The sequence below is a fragment of the Monodelphis domestica genome, chromosome 7 (genome assembly GCF_027887165.1).
Source record: "Monodelphis domestica isolate mMonDom1 chromosome 7, mMonDom1.pri, whole genome shotgun sequence".
In the NCBI taxonomy this organism is placed as follows: Eukaryota; Metazoa; Chordata; class Mammalia; order Didelphimorphia; family Didelphidae; genus Monodelphis; species Monodelphis domestica.
Genome location: NC_077233.1, coordinates 142,091,863 through 142,114,858, shown reverse-complemented (window position 1 = coordinate 142,114,858; position 22,996 = coordinate 142,091,863). Strand labels below are relative to the sequence as shown.

General features: G+C 36.7%; 1 protein-coding gene across 3 annotated transcripts in view; it reads right to left on the bottom strand.

Moving 5' to 3' along the window:
• Window positions 1-22,996, bottom strand: part of LMF1 (lipase maturation factor 1) — a 915,352-nt gene that overhangs the window by 846,988 nt on the left and 45,368 nt on the right. The window contains exon 1 of one of the 3 annotated variants that reach the window (XM_056805702.1): window positions 18,869-19,263. The exons of the other annotated variants lie outside the window; for them this stretch is intronic. The gene's annotated coding sequence lies outside the window, so the exon portion shown is untranslated. Of the gene's footprint in view, window positions 1-18,868; window positions 19,264-22,996 lie in introns of those variants that run through there. 3 annotated transcript variants of the gene reach the window in all.

The window sequence follows — 22,996 nt, the reverse complement described above, 5'->3', positions numbered from 1 at the left end:
CCAATGTAACTAAAATCAGAAGGACAACAACAAATTGGGAAAAAATTTTCCTAAAAACCTCTGCAAAGGTTTAATTACTCAAATTTATAAAGAGCTAAATCAATTGTACAAAAAATCAAGCCATTCCCCAATTGATAAATGGGCAAGGGACATGGATAGGCAGTTTTCAGATAAAGAAATCAAAACTATTAATAAGCACATGAAGAAGTGTTCTACATCTCTTATAATCAGAAAGATGCAAATCAAAACAACTCTGAGGTATCACCTCACACCTAGCCGATTAGCTAACATGACAGTTATGGAAAGTAATGAATGCTGGAGGGGATGTGGCAAAGTAGGGACATTAATTCATTGCTGGTGGAGTTGTGAACTGATCCAGCCATTCTGGAGGGCAACTTGGAACTATGCACAAAGGGAGATAAAAGAATGTCTACCCTTTGATCCAGCCATAGCACTGCTGGGTCTGTACCCCAAAGAGATAATGGACAAAAAGACTTGTACAAAAATATTCATAGCTGCCCTCTTTGTGGCGGCCAAAAATTGGAAAACGAGGGGATGCCCATCAATTGGGGAATAGCTGAACAAATTGGGGTATATGTTGGTGATGGAATATTATTGTGCAAAAAGGAATAATAAAGTGGAGGAATTCCATGGAGACTGGAATGACCTCCAGGAAGTGATGCAGAGCGAGAGGAGCAGAACTAGGAGAACATTGTACACAGAGACAAACACACTGTGGTATAATCAAATGTAATGGACTTCTCCATTAGTGGCAGTGTAATGTCCCTGAACAATCTGCAGGGATCTAGGAGAAAAAACACTATCCATAAGCAGAGGACAAACTCAGGGAGTAGAAACACAGAGGAAAAGCAACTGCCTGACTACAATGGCTGAGGGGACATGACAGAGGAGAGACTCCAAATGAACACTCTAATGCAAATACTAACAACATGGCAATGGGTTCGAATCAAGAACACCTGTGATACCCAGTGGAATCACGCGTCGGCTACGGGGGGGTGGGAGGGAGGAAAAGAAAATTATCTTTGTTTTTAATGAATAATGCATGGAAATGATCAAATAAAATACTATAAAATTTTAAAAAAAATTTTAAAAAATCAGAATCTGGCAACTGGAAGACAATTATCTTGCAAAATAGCAAGAATTAATAAAGCTAAGGAAAAACACTATAAATTAGAAGAAAGCATAAAATATCTCAGTGACAAGGTGACAGACCTGAAAAACAGAGGAAGGAAAGACAATCTGAGAATCATTGCTCTACCAGAAAAGCCAAAAATAAACAGAAATCTTGATATCATGATACAAGATATCATCCAAGAAAACTGCCCTGAGGTTCTAGAACAAAGGGGGAATTAGGCATTGAAAGAATTCATAGAACAACCTCTACACTAAAGACAACTCCCAGGAATGAAATTGCCAAATTCCAAAGCTTTCAAGCTAAAGAAAAAATCCTACAAGAAGCCAAAAAGAGACAATTTAGATACAAAGCAGTACCAATCAAGATCACACAAGACCTGGAAACTTACACAGTGAATGACCTCAAGGCCTAGAAAATGACATTCAGAAAGGCAAGAGAACTGGGTCTTCAACCAAGAATCACCTATCCATCAAAACTGACTACATATTTCCAGGGGAAAGTATAGCCATTCAACAAAATAGAAGATTTCCAAGTATTTGTAAAGAAAAGACCAGAACTCAGTGGAAAGTTTGACACCCAAAAACAATGAGCAAGAGAAACATGAAAAGAAACATGAAAGAAAAGGAAAAGGAAAAAATTTGTTTTTATTTTATTAAAACTCTCTTCTATAAGGACTACATTTATATCAAATTATATATATATATATATATGTTAATATATACATATATATTATAATATGTGGGGGAAATGTAATGTGTAACTCTCAAAAATTGTATGCATTATTAGAGTAATTAGGAAAATCACAAATGCAGAAAGATTGGGACATAGGGAAAAGGAGAGGGGGTAGGGAAATTAATAGAACCTAAAAAACAAACAAACAAACAAGAAGGAAACAAAAGGTGAGGGGCTAGAAAGGGAATCATATCAAGGGATGAGAGTAGGGGGACTGATTTAAAGTAAATCATTGCTTTAAAAGGTTAAGCAAAAGAAGAAAAGTCAGAATTAGGGGAGGATATCAAAATACCAGGGAATTCACAAGTGAAAATCATAACTTTGAATGTGAATGGGATGAACTCACCCATAAAACGTAGACAAATAGCAGAGTGGATTAGAATCCAAAACCCTACCATATGTTGTCTTCAAGAAACACACATTAGGTGGGTAGATACTCACAATTTCAGAATTAAATGTTGGAGTAAGACCTATTGGGCTTCAACTGATAGAAAGAAGGCACGAGTTACAATCATGATATCTCACAAAGCCAAAGCAAAAATAGACCTACTTTAAAGGGATAAGAAAGGTAAATACATCCTAATTAAACAAAGGATAGACAATGAGGAAATATCACTAATCAACATGTATGCACTAAATGGTATAGCACCCAAATTTCTAATGGAGAAACTAAGAGAATTGAAGGAGGAAATAGATAGTAAAACAATATTAGTAGGAGACCTGAACCAACCACTATTAAATTTAGATAAATCAAATAAAAAATAAATAAAAAAGAAGTAAAAGAGGTGAATGAAATCTTAGAAAAATTAGAGTTAATAGATATATAGAGAAAAATAAATAGAAACCAAAAAGACTATACCTTCTTTTCAGCAGCACATGGCACATTCACAAAGATTGACCATTCACTAGGTCATAAAAATATTGCATATAAATGCAGAAAAACAGAAATAACAAATGCAATCTTTTCAGATCATAAGGGGAAAAAATAATGATCAGTAAGGGTACATGGAGAGCCAAATCAAAAATTAATTGGAAATGAAATAATATGATACTCCAAAATAGGTTAGTTAGAGAAGAAATCATAGAAACAATTAATAATTTCAATGAAGAAAATGACAATGGTGAGACATCCTTTTAAACCTTATGGGATGTAGCCAAAGTAGTACTCAGAAGAAAAATCATATCCTTGAGTGCATATATTAACAAATTAGTGAGGGCAGAGATCAATGAATTGGACATGCAAATCAAAAAACTTGAAAGTGACCAAATTAAAAACCACCAGAAGAAAACCAAATTAGAGATCCTAAAAATTAAGGGAGAAATTAATAAAATCAAAAGTGATAGAACTATCAAAATAATAAATAAGACTAGAAGCTTGAACTTTAAAAAAACAAACAAAATAGACAAAGTATTGGTCAATCTAATTTAAAAAAGGAAAGAAGAAAACTAAATTAACAGTATCATGGATAAAAAGGGAGACCTCACCTCCAATGAAGAGGAAATTAAGGCAATCATTAAAAACTACTTTGCCCAATTATATGGCAATAAATATGCCATTCTAGGGGATATGGGTGAATATTTACAAAAATATAAATTGCCTAGACTAACAGAAGGAGAAATAGAATTCTTAAATAATCCCATATCAGAAAAAGAAATCCAAAAGGCCATCAAAGAACTCCCTAAAAAAAAATCTCCAGGGCCTAATGGATTCACTAGTGAATTCTATCAAACATTCAAAGAACAACTAATCCCAATATCATACAAACTATTTGACAGAATAAGCAAAGAAGGAGTTCTACCAAATTCCTTTTATGATACAAATATGGTACTGATTCCAAAGCCAGGCAGGTCAAAAACGGAGAAAGAAAACTACAGACCAATCTCCCTAATGAACATAGATGCAAAAATCTTAAACAGGATACTAGCAAAAAGACTCCAGCAAGTGATCAGGAGGTCATTGACTATGATAAAGTAGGATTTATACCAGGAATGCAATGATGGTTCAATATTAGGAAAACCATCCACATAATTGACCATATCCACATGCAAACAAACAAAAATCACATGTTTGTCTCGATAGACGCAGAAAAAGCCTTTGATAAAATATAACATCCATTCCTATTAAAAACACTAGAAAGCATAGCAATAAAAGGGTCTTTCCTAAAAATAATAAACAGTATAAATCTAAAACCATCAGCAAACATCATCTGCAATGGGGATAACCTAGATGCATTCTCAATAAGGTCAGGAGTGAAACAAGGATGCCCATTATCACCTCTATTATTTCACATTGTACTAGAAACACTAGCAGTAGCAATTAGAGAAGAAAAAGAAATTGAAGGTATTAAAATTGGCAATGAGGAGACCAAAATATTACTCTTTGTGGATGATATGATGGTCTACTTTAAAAAACCTAGAGAATCAACTAAAAAGCTAGTGGAAATAATCAACAACTTTAGCAAAGTTGCAGGATACAAAATTAACCCACATAAATCATCAAAATTTCTATATATCTCCAATACATCACAGGGGCAGGAAATAGAAAGAGAAATGCCATTCAAAATCACCTTAGACAATATAAATCCTTAGGAATCTATCTGCCGAGACAAATACAGGAACTATATGATCAAAACTACAAAACACTCTCCACACAACTAAAACTAGATTTGAGCAATTGGAAAAATATTAACTGGTGGGACAACCTAACATAATAAAAATGACCATCCAACCCAAACTTATCTATTTATTTAGTGCCATAACCATTGAACTTCCAAAAAACTTCTTTATGGAATTAAAAAAAAAAACATAACAAAGTTCATTTGAAAGAACAAAAGATCAAAGATATACAGGGAAATAATGAAAAAAATGCAAAGGATGGTGGCCTTGCAATCCCAGATCTCAAACTATACTATAAAGAAGTGGTCATCAAAACAATTTGGTACTGGCTAAGAGACAGAAAGGAGGATCAGTGGAATAGACCTGGGGTAAATGGCCTCAGCAAAAGTCTATGACAAATCTAAAGACCCCAGCTTTTGGGACAAAAAATCCACTATTTGATGAAAATTGCTGAGAAATTTGAAGAGAGTATGGGAGAGATTAGGCTTGGACCAATAAATCACACCCTACACCAACATAAACTCAGAATGGGTGAATGACCAGAACATAAAGAAGGAAACTATAAGTAAATTAGGTAAACACAGAATAGTATACATGTCAGACCATTGGGAAGGGAATAATTTCAAAACCAAGCAACACTTAGAAAGAGTCACAAAATGTAAAATAAATAATTTTGACTAAATCAAATTAAAAAGTTTCTGTACAAGCAAAACCAATGTAACCAAAATCAGAAGGGAAATAACAAACTGGGAAACAATCTTCATAACAAAAAACTCCGACAAAGCTCTAATTACTCAAATTTATAAAGAGCTAAACCAATTGTACAAAAAATCAAGCCATTCTCCAACTGATAAATAGGCAAGGGACATGAATAAGCAATTTTCAGTTAAAGAAATCAAAAGTATTAATAGCACATGAAAAAGTGTTTTAAATCTCTTATAATCAGAGATGCAAATCAAAACAACTCTGAGGTATCACCTCACACCTAGCAGATTGGCTAAAATGACAGCTATGGAAACTAATGAATGCTGGAGAGGATGTGGCAAGTGGATATGAATTCATTGCTGGTGGAGTTGTGAATTGATCCAACCATTCTGGAGGGCAATCTGGAATTATGCCTAAAGGGCGATAAAAGACTGCCAGCCCTTTGATCCTGCCGTAGCATTGCTGGAATTTTACCCCAAAGAGATAATGGACAAAAAGACTTGTACAAAAATATTCATAGCTGCGCTCTTTGTGGTGGCAAAAAAATTGGAAAATGAGGGGATGCCCTTCAATTCCAGAAAGCCTGAAAAATTTGTGGTATATGTTGGTGATGGAATACTATTGTGCTTAAAGGAATAATAAAGTGGAGGAATTCCATGGAGACTGGAACAAACTCCAGGAAGTGATGCAGAGTGAGAGGAGCAGAACCAGGAGAACATTGTACACAGAGACTGATACATTGTGGTATAATCAAAGGTAACTGACTACTCACTTGGTGGTAATGCAATGACCCTGAACAACCTTGAGGGGTACAGGAGAAAAAAACACTATCCACATCCAGAGGAAAAGCTGTGGGAGTAAAAACACTAAAGAAAAACTACTGCTTAGTGACATGAGTCGAAGGGGATATGAATGGCGAAATAGACTCCAAATGAACATCCCATTGCAAATACCAACAACATGGAAAGAGGTTCTGATCAAGAACACAGGTGATACCCAGTCAAACTGCTCATCGGCTATGGGAGGGGTGGGGGAGGGAAGGGAGGGAAATAAAATGATTTTTGTAACCAAGAAACAATGTTTGAAATTAAAAATTGAAATAATAAAAAAAGGGAATTGACATTCAGAAGGTGAGAAGTCAATTCCACAGTATTGGGAGCAAAAAAAAAAAAAAAGTGGAGCTTTCCAAGTATCTTGCTGGCTTCTCACCTAGCAATGAGTAGGGTATTCAATATTTTGTTGATTCAATTCAAAAGGTAGACAAATAAAAGTTAATCTTATCTTCACAAGCTAGTGAGGTACTTAAGTTAGTGTTAACTCAGGACAGACAATAGAGTAAAGAATTCTCTTTAACAATTAATAAACAGTATCCTACCAAATGTTGTTTACAAGAAACACATAGGAGGCAGGTAGACACATACTGAGAAAAGGAAAGGGGCTGAAGCAAAATCTGTTGGACTTCAAATAAAATTTAAAAAAAAAAAGGAATAGAAATCATGATATCACACAAAGCTAAAACTAAAGTAGACCTGATTAAAAAAGATATGGAAGTATAAACAATGAAATAATATCAGTACTTAATATTTATGTACCAAATGGTATAGCATCCAGATTTTTAATGGAAAAACTGAAGGAGTTTAAGGAGAAAATAGTAAAACTATACTACTCAGAATTAAATAAATCCCCTATCAGAATATTAAAAATATAGCCAAAAAATGAGAAAAAAGTAAAAGAAGTGAATGAATTTTTTAAAGTCAGATTTAATAGATGTCTGAAGAAAACTGGATAACACACTCTTCTCAGCAGAACCTGGTACATATACAAAAAATGACCATATATTAAAAATCTTCACAATAGTATGGAGAAAAGCAGAAATAATAAATGCAAATTTTTCAGGTCATAATGTAATAAAAAGTATACACAAGTACATGGAAAGGCAAATTAAAAATTAATTGGAAACTATATAATCTAATTCTTTAAAATGGGTGTCAGAGAACTAATCATAGAAACAATCACTGATTTCACTGAAGAGAATGACAATGAGGAGACAATATATCAAAATTTATGGGATACAGCCAAAGCAGTACTCATTGAAAATTTTATGGCCCTTAATGCTCATGTCAATAAAATAACGAAAAAGCAGATCAATGAACTGAGCATGCAATTAAAAAAAAACTAGAGAAAAAAATTGAAAATCCCTAATAAAAGACTAAATTGGAAATACTAAAAATTAAAGGAGAATTTGGTAAAATTGAAAGTAAAACTACTGAACTAATAAATAAGACTACGAGTTGGTTCTATGGATAAGAAAACAAACAAAATAGTTAAAACATTGGTTAATTTGCTATGAAAAAAGGGGGGAAAATCAAATTATCAGTATCAATAATAAAAAGGATGATTTCACCTCTACTGAAGCAGAGATTAAAGCAATCATTGGAAGCTATTTTGACCAATTATATGATGATAAATATGATAATCTAAGTGAAACAGATTAATATTAACAAAATACAAATTCCTTACATTAACAAAAGTGGAACTAGTATATTAAATAATCACATCTCAGAAAAAGAAATTGAATAAGCTATCAATATACTCCCTAAAAAGAAAAATCTCATGGCCAGATGGATTCACAAGTGAATTCTTTCAGACATTTAAAAAACAACTAATCTCAATAGTATACAAACTATTTTGCAAAGTAAACAAAAAATGTATCTTATCTAATTCTTTTTATGACACAAATATGATGCTGACACTACACTAGGAAGACCAAAAACAAAGAGAAAGATAATTACAAATTTCTTTAATAAACATTGATGCAAAAATCTTAAATAAAAAATTAGCGAAGACACTACAGCACTAATATCATAAGGATCATTCACTATGATGAGGTGGGATTTACACTAGGAATGCAAGGCTGATTTAATAATAGGGAAACTCTCAGCATAATTGACAATATCAAAAAATCAAATAATAACAGAAATCACATGATGATCTCAATAAGATGCAGAAAAAGCCTTCAACAAAATACAATGATTCCTATTAGAAACATTAGAAAGCATAGGAATAAAAGGGCCTGTCCTGAAAATAATAAGTAGTATTTATTTGAAACCATAAGGAATGGGCAGCTGGGTAGCTCAATGGATTGAGAGCCAGACCTAGAGATAGATGGTCCTAGGTTCAAATCTGACCTCGGACTCTTCCCAGCTATGTGACCCTGGGCAAGTCACTTCACTCCCTCTGGCTAACTCTTACGACTCTTCTGCCTTGAAACCAATACAAAGTATTGATTCCAAGAAAGTAAGGATTAAAAAAAAAAAACAAAACCATACAGAAGTATCATTTGGAATTGGGATAAGTTAAAAACCTTCCCAATAAGATCAGAAGTGAAGCAAGGATGCCCATTATCACCACTATTATATAATACTGGGCTAGAAATGGTAGCTTTAGCAATTAGAGAAGAAAAAGTAATTGAAAGAAATTTGGAAAACTCTGGCAGAAGCTAGGTATAGGGCAATCTCACACTCTATGCCAAGATAAGGTCAAAATGGATATATGATTTAGATACAAAGAATGATATCATCACTAAATAGGAGAACAGAGAATAATTTACCTAGCAGATCTCTGGAGAAGGGAAAATTTATTACCAAACAAGAGACAGAGTACAATAAGATATAAAATGAATAATTTTGATTATATTAAATTTAAAAAATTTTGTAAAAAAAAAAGAAATCTGATCAATATTGGAAACTAGAGGAAAAGTTTTATGACAAATGTCTCTGATAAAGGTCTAATTTCTCATTTTGTTTTAGAGATCCTAAAAAATCAAAAGATAAATTAATAAACTTGGACTTCTGGTCAAGATGGCGGCTTACAGAAAGCTAAAGTTCAGATCTCCGGAAATCCTTCCTTACAGATCTCAAACTGTATGCTCCTAGGGCACCAAAATTCAAAACAAACAACAGGATAGATCCCAGGAACCCTCCTCCTGGACCTGGATCAAAAGGTACGGTCCCCCAAAAGCCAGAACCCTAGATCACTCGGATCTAAGGGGTAGACAGAAGGAAGGTCCCAGGACCCATTCCCTCCCCAACCCAGAGCACTGAGTCCGAGGCAGCAGCGGGAACCTCAGAGCCAGCAAAAGGACCTCAGGGCCGGCTATTCTGAAGGCTGCATCCGGAAAAATCCTAAGTCAGACTCGGGGGCACCCAACACAGACAGCAGGGAAACAGAGAAAGACAGGGTGCGGGGGAGCCTGTAGCCCCCTGGCTGGATCCTTCCATCTGAGTCTCACGGAAGGTCCCTGTGTCAGGGCATACTCAATTAATCCTATGAGGATTAACTGAAGTTAATCCTATCAGGAGCCCTTGGAGCTCCAGGAAGTCACCGCCCCTCCCCCCTCAGAGTGCAGGCTCTTCTGGCCCGCAAAGGCACTAAGATACCTTGCGGACAGTGCCAAGCCAGGCTCAGATCATGGAAGGAAGGCAACAAAGAAGCATCGGGAGGGAACTGAGAGCAGTAACACCCCAAACCCCGGGCTTCCCCAGGAAGACAGAACAACAGCTGCATAGAATGGACAATTTGCCTAGGGCTAAAGCCTCTGAACACCAGACAGAGATAAGAAAAGCTAGACCTCACCACTCAGAGATGGAAAGCAGCACAGAAAAGCCTAAAAACACCAAGAAAAACAAGAAGGGGGCAACTTTGGACACATTTTATGGAGCAAAAATACAAAATACAGAGATAGAAGAGGAAACACAAGCAAATGCTCCAAAACCTTCCAAAGGAAATGAAAACTCTCCACAAACTCATGAAGAATATGAATCAGAAATGGTCAAAAAGATGGAAGCCTTCTGGGAGGAAAAGTGGAAAATAATGCAAAAAGAAATTCATGCATCTACAAAACCGGTTTGACCAAACTGAAAAGGAAAACCAGGCTTTAAGGTCAGAATCAGGCAACTGGAAGACAACGAGCATATAAAAGAGTAAGAATTAATAAAGCAAAGCCAAAAGACGAAGAAATTAGAAGAAAAAATAAAATATCTCACTGACAAGGTCATAGACGTAGAAAATAGAGGGAGAAGAGACAATTTAAGAATAATTGGACTACCAGAAAAGCCAGAAATAAACAGCAAATTCAACATTGTAATACAAGATATAATTAAAGAAAACTGACCAGAGATCCTAGAACAAGAGGGCAATACAGGCACTGAAAGAGTTCACAGAACCCCCTCTACAATAATCCCCAAAAGACAACTCCCAGGAATGTAATTGCCAAATTCCAAAGCTTTCAAGCTAAATAAAATATCTTACAAGAAGCCAGAAAAAGACAATTTAGATATAAAGGAATGCCAATCAGGGTCACACAAGACCTTGCAAGTTCCACTCTGAATGACTGTAAGGCATGGAACATGATTTTCAGAAAGGCAAGAAAGCTGGGCCTTCAACCAAGAATCAGCTATCCATCAAAACTGACTATATACTTCCAAGGGAAAGTATAGGCATTCAACAAAATAGAAGATTTCCAAGTTTTTGCAAAGAAAAGACCAGAGCTCTGTGAAAAATTCGATATCGAAAAACAAAGAGCATGGAATACCTGAAAAGGTAAATATGAAGGAAAGGGAAAAGGAGAAAAATGTTATCTTATTCTTTTATTCAAACTCTCTTCTATAAGGACTACATATATATCAATCTATGTATATTAATATGTGAGGAAATGTGATGTGTAAATAGGGGGAAAAGAAAAACCAATTAGAATAATCTTTCTCACACAAAGATTCACACAGGAAGGGGAGGGGAAGAAAACTCCTATAAGAAGGAGAGAAAGAGTTTTTACTTAAAACTTACTCTCACGGAAATCAACTCTGAGAGGGAAGAACATCCAGATCCATTGGGATCTTGAATTCTATCTTACCCAACAAGGGTAGGGAGAAGGGAAAACCAAGGAGGGTAGGGAGGAGGGAACACAAAAAAGGGATGGAAGAAGAGGGGGGAGGGGGAGGGAACAAAAAGAAAGGGCCTAGAAAGGGAAACATATCAAGGGAGGGGACAAGGGGGACTGACTTTAAGTAAATCACTGGATTAAAAGGTAGAGCTGAAGAAGAAAGGTTAGAATTAGGGAAGGATATCAAAATGCCAGGGAGTCCACAAGTGACAATCATAACTTTGAACGTGAATGGGATGAAATCACCCATAAAACGTAGATGAATAGCAGAACGGATTAGAATCCAAAACCCTACCATATGTTGTCTTCACGAAACACACATGAGGCGGGTAGATACCCACAAGGTCAGAAATAAAGGATGGAGTAAGACCTTCTGGGCCTCAACTGACAGAAAGAAGGCAGGAGTGGTAATCATGATATCTGATAAAGCCAAAGCAAAAATAAACCTGATTAAAAGGGATAGGGAATGTAATTATATTTTGTTAAAAGGGACTTTAGATAATGAGGAAATATCACTAATCAACACGTACGCACCAAATAATATAGCACCCAAATTTCTAATGGAGAAACTAGGAGAATAGAAGGAAGAAATAGACAGTAAACCATATTAGTGGGAGACTTGAACCAACCATTATCAAATTTAGATAAATCAAATAAAAAAATAAGAAAGAGGTAAAAGAAGTGAATGAAATCTTAGAAAAATTAGAATTAATAGACATATGGAGAAAATAAATAGGGAAAAAAAGGAATACACCTTCTTCTCAGCACCACATGGCACATTCACAAAGATTGAACATACATTAGGTCACAGAAACATAGCACACAAATGCAGAAAAGCAGAAATAATAAATGCAGCCTTCTCAGATCACAAGGCAATAAAAATAATGATCAGTAAAGGTACATGGAAAACTAAATCAAAAACAAATTTGAAATTAAACATGATACTCCAGAATCGTTTAGTTAGAGAAGAAATCATAGAAACAATTAATAATTTTATCGAGGAAAATGACAATGGCGAGACATCCTTTCAAACCTTTTGGGATGCAGCCAAAGCAGTAATCAGAGGTAAATTCATATCCCTGAGTGCATATATTAACAAACTAGGGAGAACAGAGATCAATCAATTGGAAATGCAAATAAAAAAACTCGAAAGCTATCAAATTAAAAAAACCCAGCAGAAAACCAAACTAGAAATCCTAAAAATGAAGGGAGAAATTAATAAAATTGAAAGTGATAGAACTATTGATTTAATAAATAAGACAAGAAGTTGGTACTTTGAAAAAACAAACAAAATAGACAAAGTACTGGTCAATCTAATTTAAAAAAGGGGAAAAAATCAAATTAACAGCATCAAAGATGAAAAGGGGGACAGCACGTCCGATGAAGAGGAAATTAAGGCAATCATTAAAAATTACTTTGCCCAATTATATGGCAATAAATACACCAATTTAGGTGATATGGATGAATATATACAAAAATACAAACTGCCTAGATTAACAGAAGAAGAAATAGAATTCTTAAATAATCCCATATCAGAAAATGAAATCCAACAGGCCATCAAAGAACTCCCTAAGAAAAAATCCCCAGGGCCCAAAGGATTCACAACTGAATTCTATGAAACATTCAGAGAACAGTTAATCCCAATACTATACAAACTATTGAACATAATAAGCAAAGAGGGAGTTCTACCAAACTCCTTTTATGACACAAACATGGTACTGATTCCAAAACCAGGCAGGTCAAAAATAGAGAAAGAAAATTATAGACCAATCTCCCTATTGAATATAGATGCAAAAATCTTAAATAACATACTAGCAAAAAGACTCCAGCAAGTGATCAGAAGGGTCATCCACCATGATCAAGTAGGATTTATACCAGGGATGCAGGGCTGGTTCAATATTAGGAAAACCATCCACATAATTGACCACATCAACAAGAAAACCAACAAAAATCACATGATTATTTCAGTAGACGCAGAAAAAGCCTTTGATAAAATACAACATCCATTCCTACTAAAAACACTAGAAAGCATAGGAATACAAGGGTCATTCCTAAAAATAATAAACAGTATATATCTAAAACCATCAGCTAATATCATTTGCAATGGGGATAAACTAGATGCATTCCCAATAAGATCAGGAGTGAAACAAGGATGCCCATTATCACCTCTACCATTTGACATTGTACTAGAAACACTAGCAGTAACAATTAGAGAAGAAAAAGAAATTCCAAGTTATCACTCTTTGCAGATGACATGATGGTCTACTTAAAGAATCCTAGAGATTCAAACAAAAAGCTAATTGAAATAATCAACAATTTTAGCAAAGTTGCAGGATACAAAATAAACCCACATAAGTCATCAGCATTTCTATATATCTCCAACAAAGCTCAGCAGCAAAAATTAGAAAGAGAAATCCCATTCAAAATCACCTTAGACAAAATAAAATACCTAGGAATCTATCTCCCAAGACAAACACAGGAACTAAATGGACACAACTACAGTGCTCAACACAACTAAAACTAAACTTGAGCAATTGGAAAAACATTAAATGCTCATGGATAGGAAGAGCCAATATAATAAAAATGAACATCATACCCAAACTCATTTATCTATTTAGTGCCATACCCATTGAACTGCCAAAAAAATGTCTTTACTGATTTAGAAAAAAAACATAACAAAATTCATTTGGAATAACAAAGGATAAAGGATATCCAGGGAAATAATGAAAAAAATACAAAGGAAGGGGGCCGTGCAGTACCAGATCTCAAACTATATTACAAAGCAGCAGTCATCAAAACAATTTGGTATTGGCTAAGAGACAGAAAAGAGGATCAGTGGAATAGACTTGGGGCAAGTGACCTCAGCAAGGCAGTATATGATAAACCCAAAGATCCCAGCTTTTGGGAGAAAAATCCACTATTCGATAAAAACTGCTGGGAAAATTGGAAGACTGTATGAGAGATTAGGACTGGATCAACACCTCACACCCTACACCAAGATAAATTCAAAATGGGTGAATGACTTGAACATAAAGAAGGGAACCATAAGTAAATTAGGTAAACACAGAATAGTATACATGTCAGACCTTTGGACTTTAAAACCAAGCAAGACATAGAAAGAAACACAAAATGTAAAATAAATAATTTTGACTACATCAAATTAAAAAGCTTTTGTACAAACAAAACCAATATAACTAAAATCGGAAGGGAAGCAACAAATTGGGAAAAAATCTTCATAAAAACCTTTGACAAAGGTTTAATTACTCATATTTATAAAGAGCTAAATCAATTGTGCAAAATATCAAGCCATTCTCCAATTGATAAATAGGCAAGGGACATGAATAAGCAATTTTCAGTTAAAGAAATCAAAACTCTCAATAAGCACATGAAAAAGTGTTCTAAATCTCTTATAATCAGAGAGATGCAAATCAAAACAACTCTAAGGTATCACCTCACACCTAGCAGATTGGCCAACATGACAGCAGGGGAAAGCAGTGAATGCTGGAGGTGATGTGGCATAGTAGGGACATTAATTCATTGCTGGTGGAGTTGTGAACTGATCCAACCATTCTGGAGGGAAATTTGGAACTATGCCCAAAGGGTGATAAAAGACTGTCTGCCCTTTGATCCAGCCATAGCACTGCTGGGTTTGTACCCCCAAAGAGATAATAAGGAAAAAGACTTGTACAAGAATATTCATAGCTGCGCTCTTTGTGGTGGCAAAAAAAAATGGAAAATGAGGGGACGCCCTTCAATTCCAGAAAGCCTGAAAAAATTGTGGTATATGTTGGTGATGGAATATTATTGTGCAAAAAGGAACAATAAAGTGGAGGAATTCCATGGAGACTGGAACAACCTCCAGGAAGTGATGCAGAGCGAGAGGAGCAGAACCAGGAGAACATTGTACACAGAGACTGATACACTGTGGTATAATCTAACGTAATGGACTTCTCCATTAGTGGCAGTGTAATGTCCCTGAACAATCTGCAGGGATCTAGGAGAAAAACACTATCCACAAGCAGATGACAAACTGAGGGAGTGGAAACAGCAAGGAAAAGCAACTGCTTGACTACAGCTGTTGAGGGGACATGTCTGAGGAGAGACTCTAAACAAACACTCTGATGCAAATACTAACAACATGGCAATGGGTTAGAATCAAGAACACATGTGATACCCAGTGGAATCACTCATCGGCTATGGGGAGGAAGGGGGGGAGGAAAAGAAAATTATCTTTGTCTCTAATGAATAATGCTTGGAAATGATCAAATAAAATAGTATTTTAAAAAATTAATAAACTTGAAAGACAAAGAACTACTGATTTAATAAATAAGACTAGAAGCTGGTATTTTGGAAAAAAACCAAGTAAAATAGACAAAGTACTGGTCAATCTAATTTTAAAAAAAGAAAGAAGAAAACCAAATTAACAGTCTCACAGATAAAAAGGGAGACCTCACCACTAATGAAGAGGAAATTAATGCAATAATTAAAAATTATTATGCCCAATTATAAGACAATAAATTTGGCAATGTAGGTGATACGGATGAATATTTATAAAAGTAGAAATTGCCTAGACTAGTAGTAGTCTCTCGGTGATCGAGAATGACTATTGTCTTTGTGCAGTTTCATCTACAGTGTACCCTCATGTGGCTTTGGAGTCCAAAGGCTGAGGCGCAAATTTTGTGGCACATGGGGCATGGGACTCCAGTTGTTATGGGAGATGCGGTTGTGGCCTGGTGTCGGCATTCACACGCAGCAGCAAGACATCGACGTCGCTCATCTTCAAAGGTGGTGGCGGCATGGTGAATGTGGGTTCGCCAGCTGCTTCTGTCAGAGGCAGCAAGTTCTAGTTGCTTTGGTGTAATGCTAGCCCACTTCAAGTTGGACTTTAGCTGATCCTTGAATCTTTTCTTTGGTCGGCCTTGTTTCCTGAGTCGAGCTGACAGTTCACCATAGAATACCTGTCTTGGTATTTGCTGTGGGTCCATGCGGATGACATGTCCAGACCATCGTAGCTGGGTTTTGAGGACCATGACTTCGATGCTGGTGGAGTTGGCTCTGTCGAGGACTTCCTGATTGGTGATTCGGTCCTGCCATCGGATCCTCATGATTGACCGGAGGGAGCTTTGGTGGAATTGCTCCAGCTGTTTCATGTGCTTCCGGTACAGTGTCCATGTTTCACAACCGTATAGGAGCGAGCTGAGGACCACTGCGTTATACACTTTGAGCTTCGTCCCAGTGCTTACACCTCTGTGTTGGAGGACTTTGGAGCGCAGCCACCCGAGTGCCTGGCTGGCCTTTTGGATCCTGGCATTAATTTCATGGTCTAGGGACCCGTCTTTGGCGATGGTGCTGCCCAGGTACTTGAAAGTGTTAACGTTGGAAAGCTGCGTGCTGTCGATTGTAATGCACGGCTGGTTAGTTGGCCTCCCTGTTGCGGGTTGGAACAGCACCTCTGTTTTGTTGAGTCTGATAGTCAGGCCAAACAGTTTTGTTGCGGTAGAGAACCTGTACACAATGATTTGGAGATGATTTTCTTGGTGGGCCATGAGAGCACAGTCATCTGCAAAGTGAGCTTCCAGGATGAGTCTCTCTGTTGTCTTTGTTTTTGAAGTCAGGCAGTGAAAGTCGCATAATGAGGCATCCAGTCGGTATTTGATGTAGATGCCCAGGTCTAGATCCAACACAGCATGCCGTAATACTTGGGTGAAAAATAGGTTGAATGGTACTGGAGTGAGGACACAGCCTTGTTTCACGCCATTGGAGATGTTGAAGCAATCGGAAGTCTCTCCACCAGGTAGGACTTCCCCTGTCATGTCGACATGAAAGAGCTGGATCAGTTTGACGAATTTTGCTGGGCAACCGAACTTGTTGAGGATCACCCACAATGAGTCCCTGTTCACTGTGTCGAACGCCTTTGTCAGGTCTATGAAGACAATGTAGCAACTCAGGTTCTGCTCAAGGCATTTTTCCTGCATTTGCCTCACTGTGAAGACCATGTCCATGGTGCTGTGATCTGGTCAACAGCCACATTGTGATTCAGGCAGGTTCTGCTCTGAAACAGATGACAGGAGTCTGCTGAGTATAACACGGGCAAGGATCTTTCCAGCAGTGGAGAGTAGTGAGATGCCTCTGTAGTTGTCACAGGCTGCTTGTGAGCCTTTGTTCTTGTATAGGGCTACGATGGAGGCATCTCTGAGTTCTGGGGGCATGTCTTCCTCTTCCCATATGCTGGTCAGCACTATGTGGAATGCCTGAAGCACCTTTCCATTTAAGGCCTTGTACACCTTGGTTGAGATCCCATCTTTACCGGGTGCCTTGCCTGCACTCATTTGTTTAATGGCTTTTTGGGCTTCCTCTATTGAAGGAGGGACATCAAGTTGTTCAATGGAGCTTTTTGGGGGGATCTGGCTAACAGAGGAAGAAATAGAATACTTAAACAACCCCATATCAGAAAAAGAAATTGAACAAGTCATCAAAGAACTCCCTAAGAAAAAATCCCCAGGACCACATGGATTCACAAGTGAATTCTATCAAACATTCAAAGAACAACTAATCCCAATATTATACAAACTATTTGACAGAATAAGCAAAGAAGGAGTTCTACCAAATTACTTTTATGACACAAATATGGTACTGATTCCAAAGCCAGGCAGGTCAAAAACAGAGAAAGAAAACTACAGACCAATCTCTTTAATGACCATAGATACAAAAATCTTAAATAGGATACTAGCAAAAAGACACCAGCCAGCAAGTCATCACAAGGGTTATTCACTGTTAACAGGTAGGATTCATACCAGGAATGCAAAGATGGTTCAATATTAGGAAAACCATGCACATAATTGACAATATTAGCATGCAAACTAACAAAAATCACATGATTATTTCAATAGATGCAGGAAAAGCCTATGACAAAATACAACACTCATTCCTATTGAAAACACTAGAAAGCATAGGAATAGAAGGGCCTTTCCTTAAAAATAATAAAGAGTACGTATCTAAAACCATTAGCAAACATCATCTGTAATGGGGATAAACTAGAAGCCATCCCAATAAGATCAGGAGTGAAACAAGGATGCCCATTATTACCTCTATTATTGAAATAGAAGGTGGTAATCTGTGTGACTATTTCTTGTTGCTGCAGTGACTGATGTACTCTGGCTTGAAACTAGAGAGAGCTGCTACTAGTATGGGGACACACCTGAGAGTACCTAGTTACAATCATGGAGATAGAAGTACTTTGAGAGATACTGAGAGAGAGAGAGAGATGGAGGGATGCTGCCACAAGGGGAATGCTCTGGGGTTTGCCTACTGATCCCTATTTGAAGGCTAATGGATCAATCTATTTTCTAACCTCCTCCTACCCTCTTCCTCCCTCACTCCCTCCCTTAACCACCCGCTTCTGGAAGCCTTTTGGCTTCTTGCCTCCCCCCTAACTGGACTATAAAGATACTCTTTTTCCTTTCTCAGGTAAGGGGTTTATTGGGAAACAACAGGATAGGAAACTGAGGAAAGAAGGATGAGGGTTTCCCTAATCTATAATAAGAATTTGAGGGTTTGGGAAATCAGTCCAGTAATAACTGTAACAAAGGGACAATGAGAGAGATGGATGGAGGACAACTGTTAAAATCTTCTTTCTTCTTCACAAAACCACCAATGTCTCTCAGCTTAACTACAGAACCCCCTCCCCAAGGATCCTTCAGCCTAGGACAAAAACTAACAAGATCAGTTCAGCTTCGTCCTCCTCAGCCAGCCACCAAGAACAGACCACCCCTCAGCCTGGCTTTCCTCCTGTCTTGGTCAGTCACCCCCCAGAGAGAGCAGAAATCAGTTCCTCCTTTGGTCAGAAAACCTAAAGCCAAGCCAATCCCCCAAGGGTCCTTCACCGGCTTCAACTGTCTTTTCCTGGGAACATTCCGTTTGGAACCTTCTTCTTGATTGACAGACAGGTCCCCAGTCTTGGTTCATGCATCTTGGATTGTCCTGCAAAACCTCTCTCTCTCTTCATGTCTCTACCACATTATTTAACATTCTACTAGAAACACAAGCAGGAACAATTAGAGAAGAAAAAGATATTGAAGGTATTAAAATAGGCAATGACAACACCAAGCCATCACTGTTTGCAGATGATATGATGGTCTACTTAAAGAATCCTAGAGAATCAACTAAAAAGCTAATGGAAATAATCAACAACTTTAGCAAAGTTGTGGGATAAAAAATAAACCCACATAAGTCATCAGCATTTCTAATATTTCCAATACATTTCAGCAGCAAGAATAAGAAAGAGAAATTCCATTTAAAATCACCTTAGACAATGTAAAATACTTGGGAATCTATCTGCTGAGACAAACACAGGAACTTTATGAACACAACTACAAAACACTTTCCACACAATTAAAACTAGATCTAAACAATTGGAAAAACATTAACTGCTCATAGGTAGGATGAGCTAACATAATAAAAATGACAAGTGCCATAGCCATTTAATTACCAAAAAACTTTTTATTGAATTATAAAAAATCATAACAAAGTTCATTTGGAAGAACAAAAGATCAAGGATATTCAGGAAAATAATGAAAAAAAAACTATGAAGGGAGGTGGCCTTGCAGTACCAGATCTCAAACTATATTATAAAGCAGTGGTCATCAAAACAATATGGTACTGGTTAAGAGACAGAAAGGAGGATCAGTGGAATAGACTTGGGGTAAATGACCTCAGCAAGACAGTCTATGATAAGCCCAAAGATCCCAACTTTTGGGACAAAAATCCACTATTTGATAAAAACTGCTGGGAAAATTGTTAGACAGTATGGGATAGATTAGGTTTGGATCAACATCTCACACCCTACACCAAAATAAACTCAGAATGGGTGAATGACTTGAATATAAAGAAGGAAACTATGAGTAAATTAGCTGAACACAGAGTAGTATATATGTCAGACCTTTGGGAAAGGAAAGATTTTAAAACCAAGCAAGAGTTAGAAAAAAATCACAAAATGTAAAATAAATCATTTTGAATTAAAAAGTTTTTGTACAAACAAAACCAATGCAACCAAAATTAGAAGGGAAGCAACAAATGGGGGGGGGGGAATCTTCATAACGAAAACCTTTAACAAAGGTCTAATTACTCAAATTTATAAAGAGCTAAATCAATTGTACAAAAAAATCAAGCCATTCTCCAAATGATAAATGGGCAAGGGACATGAATAGGCAATTTTCAGTTAAAGAAATTGAAACTATTTTAAGCACATGAAAAAGTGTTCTAAATCTCTTATAATCAGAGAGATGCAAATCAAAACAACTCTAAGGTATCACCTCACACCTAGCAGATTGGCCAACATGACAGCAGAGGAAAGCAGTGAATGCTGCAGGAGATATGGTAAAGTTGGGACATTAAAGCACTACTGGTTTAGAGTTGTGAACTGATCCAACCATTCTGGAGGGCAATTTGGAACTATGCCCAAAGGGCACTAAAAGACTGTGTGCCCTTTGATCCAGCCACAGCACTGCTGGTTTTATACCCCAAAGAGATAATAAGGAAAAATACATGTACAAGATTATTCATAGCTGTGCTCTTTGTGGTGGCAAAAAATTGGAAAATGAGGGGATGCCCTTCCATTGGGGAATGGCTGAACAAATTGTGGTATATGTTGATGATGGAATACTATTGTGCTTAAAGGAATAATAAATTGGAGGAACTCCGTGTGAACTGGAAGGACCTCCAGGAAGTGATGCAGAGTGAGAGGAGCAGAACCAGGAGACATTATACACAGAGACTGATACACTGTGGTACAATGAATGTAATGGACTTCTCCATTAGTGACAACACAGTGATCCTGAACAACCTGGAGGGATCTACGAGAAAGAACACTATCCATATTCAGAGGAAAAACTGTGAGAGTAGAAACACCGAAGAAAAACAACTGCTCGATTACATGGGTCCAGGGGGATATGATTAGCGATATAGACTCTAAATGAGCATCCTAGTGATGTGGAAATAGGTTCTGATCAGGGACACATGTAATACCCAGTGGAATTGCGTGTTGGCTACAGGAAGGGTGGGGGGAAGGGGAGGGAGTGAAAGAATATGATTCTTGTAACCAAGGAATAATGTTCTAAATTGACTAAATAAAATTAAAAAATAAAAATAAATTGTCCACAAAAAAATAAATAAAAGTAAAATTTTAAAAGTAAAGTAAGGAAAAAGAGGCAACAGCTGAAGACCCAAAATATCTAGAGAGGGAAAGAATAGTATAAAAATATTATTTGATACAGTTTAGCTACTCAAAGGTATACCAGAAAATCTGAAGTAGGTACCTTCCATTTCTAGATCTAATAATAATAAGCAAACATAATTCTACTTAAGAACTTTTACAAAAAAGAACAGTACCCTTGAGAGACAGCTAGATGGCACAGTGAATAGAATGCCATCTCTGGGGCAAGAAGACCTGAATTTAAAATCCAGCATTCTGAAACTTACTTGTTGTATGACCTTGAAAAAGTTGTTTTACCTCTGGTTTCCTCAGTTGTAAATTGTAAATAAATACTATCTATACTGCAGGATTATTGTGAGGATCAAATAAATGATCAAGTGAGATATTTTTTAAATGCTAAGCACAATATCCAACACATCAGCACTATATAAGTATTAGTTATTATTATTTACATAACAAAGAAAGGAGGGGGTGGAATAAAGCATAAGGGGGGGGAGCATATGTTTTTAAGTTGAGAGAGAGCAGGCACTTACATTCTTCTGGGCAAAGTAACTGCCAAGGAGTATAAATTCCTTACTGTCAGGGATTGCATTTTTTCTTTTATTTATTTATTTTTATTTCCTTTTTAATTTATTTTTATTTTAAACACCATATGTTCAGAGTAAAATAATAGCACGTTAACAGTGAAAAGGGCCCTGGGCTTGGAGACATAAGATTTTGCTAACATACCAGGAACATAACCTTGGGTAAATTACTATTGGTCTGTTTCCTTATCTATAAAATGAGTATAAAATACTTAAGATTACTTACCTCACAGGGAAGTTGATCAAATGAAATCATATACATAAAGCATTTTCTAATCTTGATACTTAAACTGATCTCTAACCTCATTGTCCCTGGGTTCTCTCCAACAAGGCAAACACATTAATGTGCATGCTGTGTAGCTTCCCAAAAATTCATTACAGGGCAGCCACACCATGTGCTGAAGGTCTTATTCACTTTCATATCAGTAGAATAGGTTCTTAATATTTTTGAATTATTATAAATCTCTGTACATTAATTGTAAAGCCCCAAATTCCCATGAAAGTTCCAAACTTAACTCTGGTAAGGAAGAGATATTCTGATCAAACCTAGATTTCCAAAGTGGGGTTGGACAGGGTATCAATTAGAACTAAGGATGATCCATCCCTTCTAGGAGAAGTAGAGTTCATTAAGATGGGCAGGCACTATACTAAACCAAACTGCAAGAAGATAAGGTGATTTCTTTTGGTCTAGTCACTGATTAGAAACACTTAGGGGTTGTGATGAACACAAGAACTTGCCTTATCGGTGTTGGCTCTCTTAGATAATAGGCAAAAGTCTTCATGGATTTGTATAACTACTGCAGAAATATTTTTTCCTGTCTACTCAAGCCCACTTCTTTGCACCTATCTATGACACATCTGTACAAAAATTTCTCTGACTTAGTTGTTACACCAAGGATTTTGGCCATTTCGTGTTATGTAAAGGACTACCTCTTAAAGTGAAAAAAGGAGAAATTTTAGTCTATGAATGTTTTTTGAATCTCTAATCTAGTAGAGATGGCCATAATATAGTACCAAGAGCCCTGGGTCTGGAGTCAGAGGACATGGCTTGA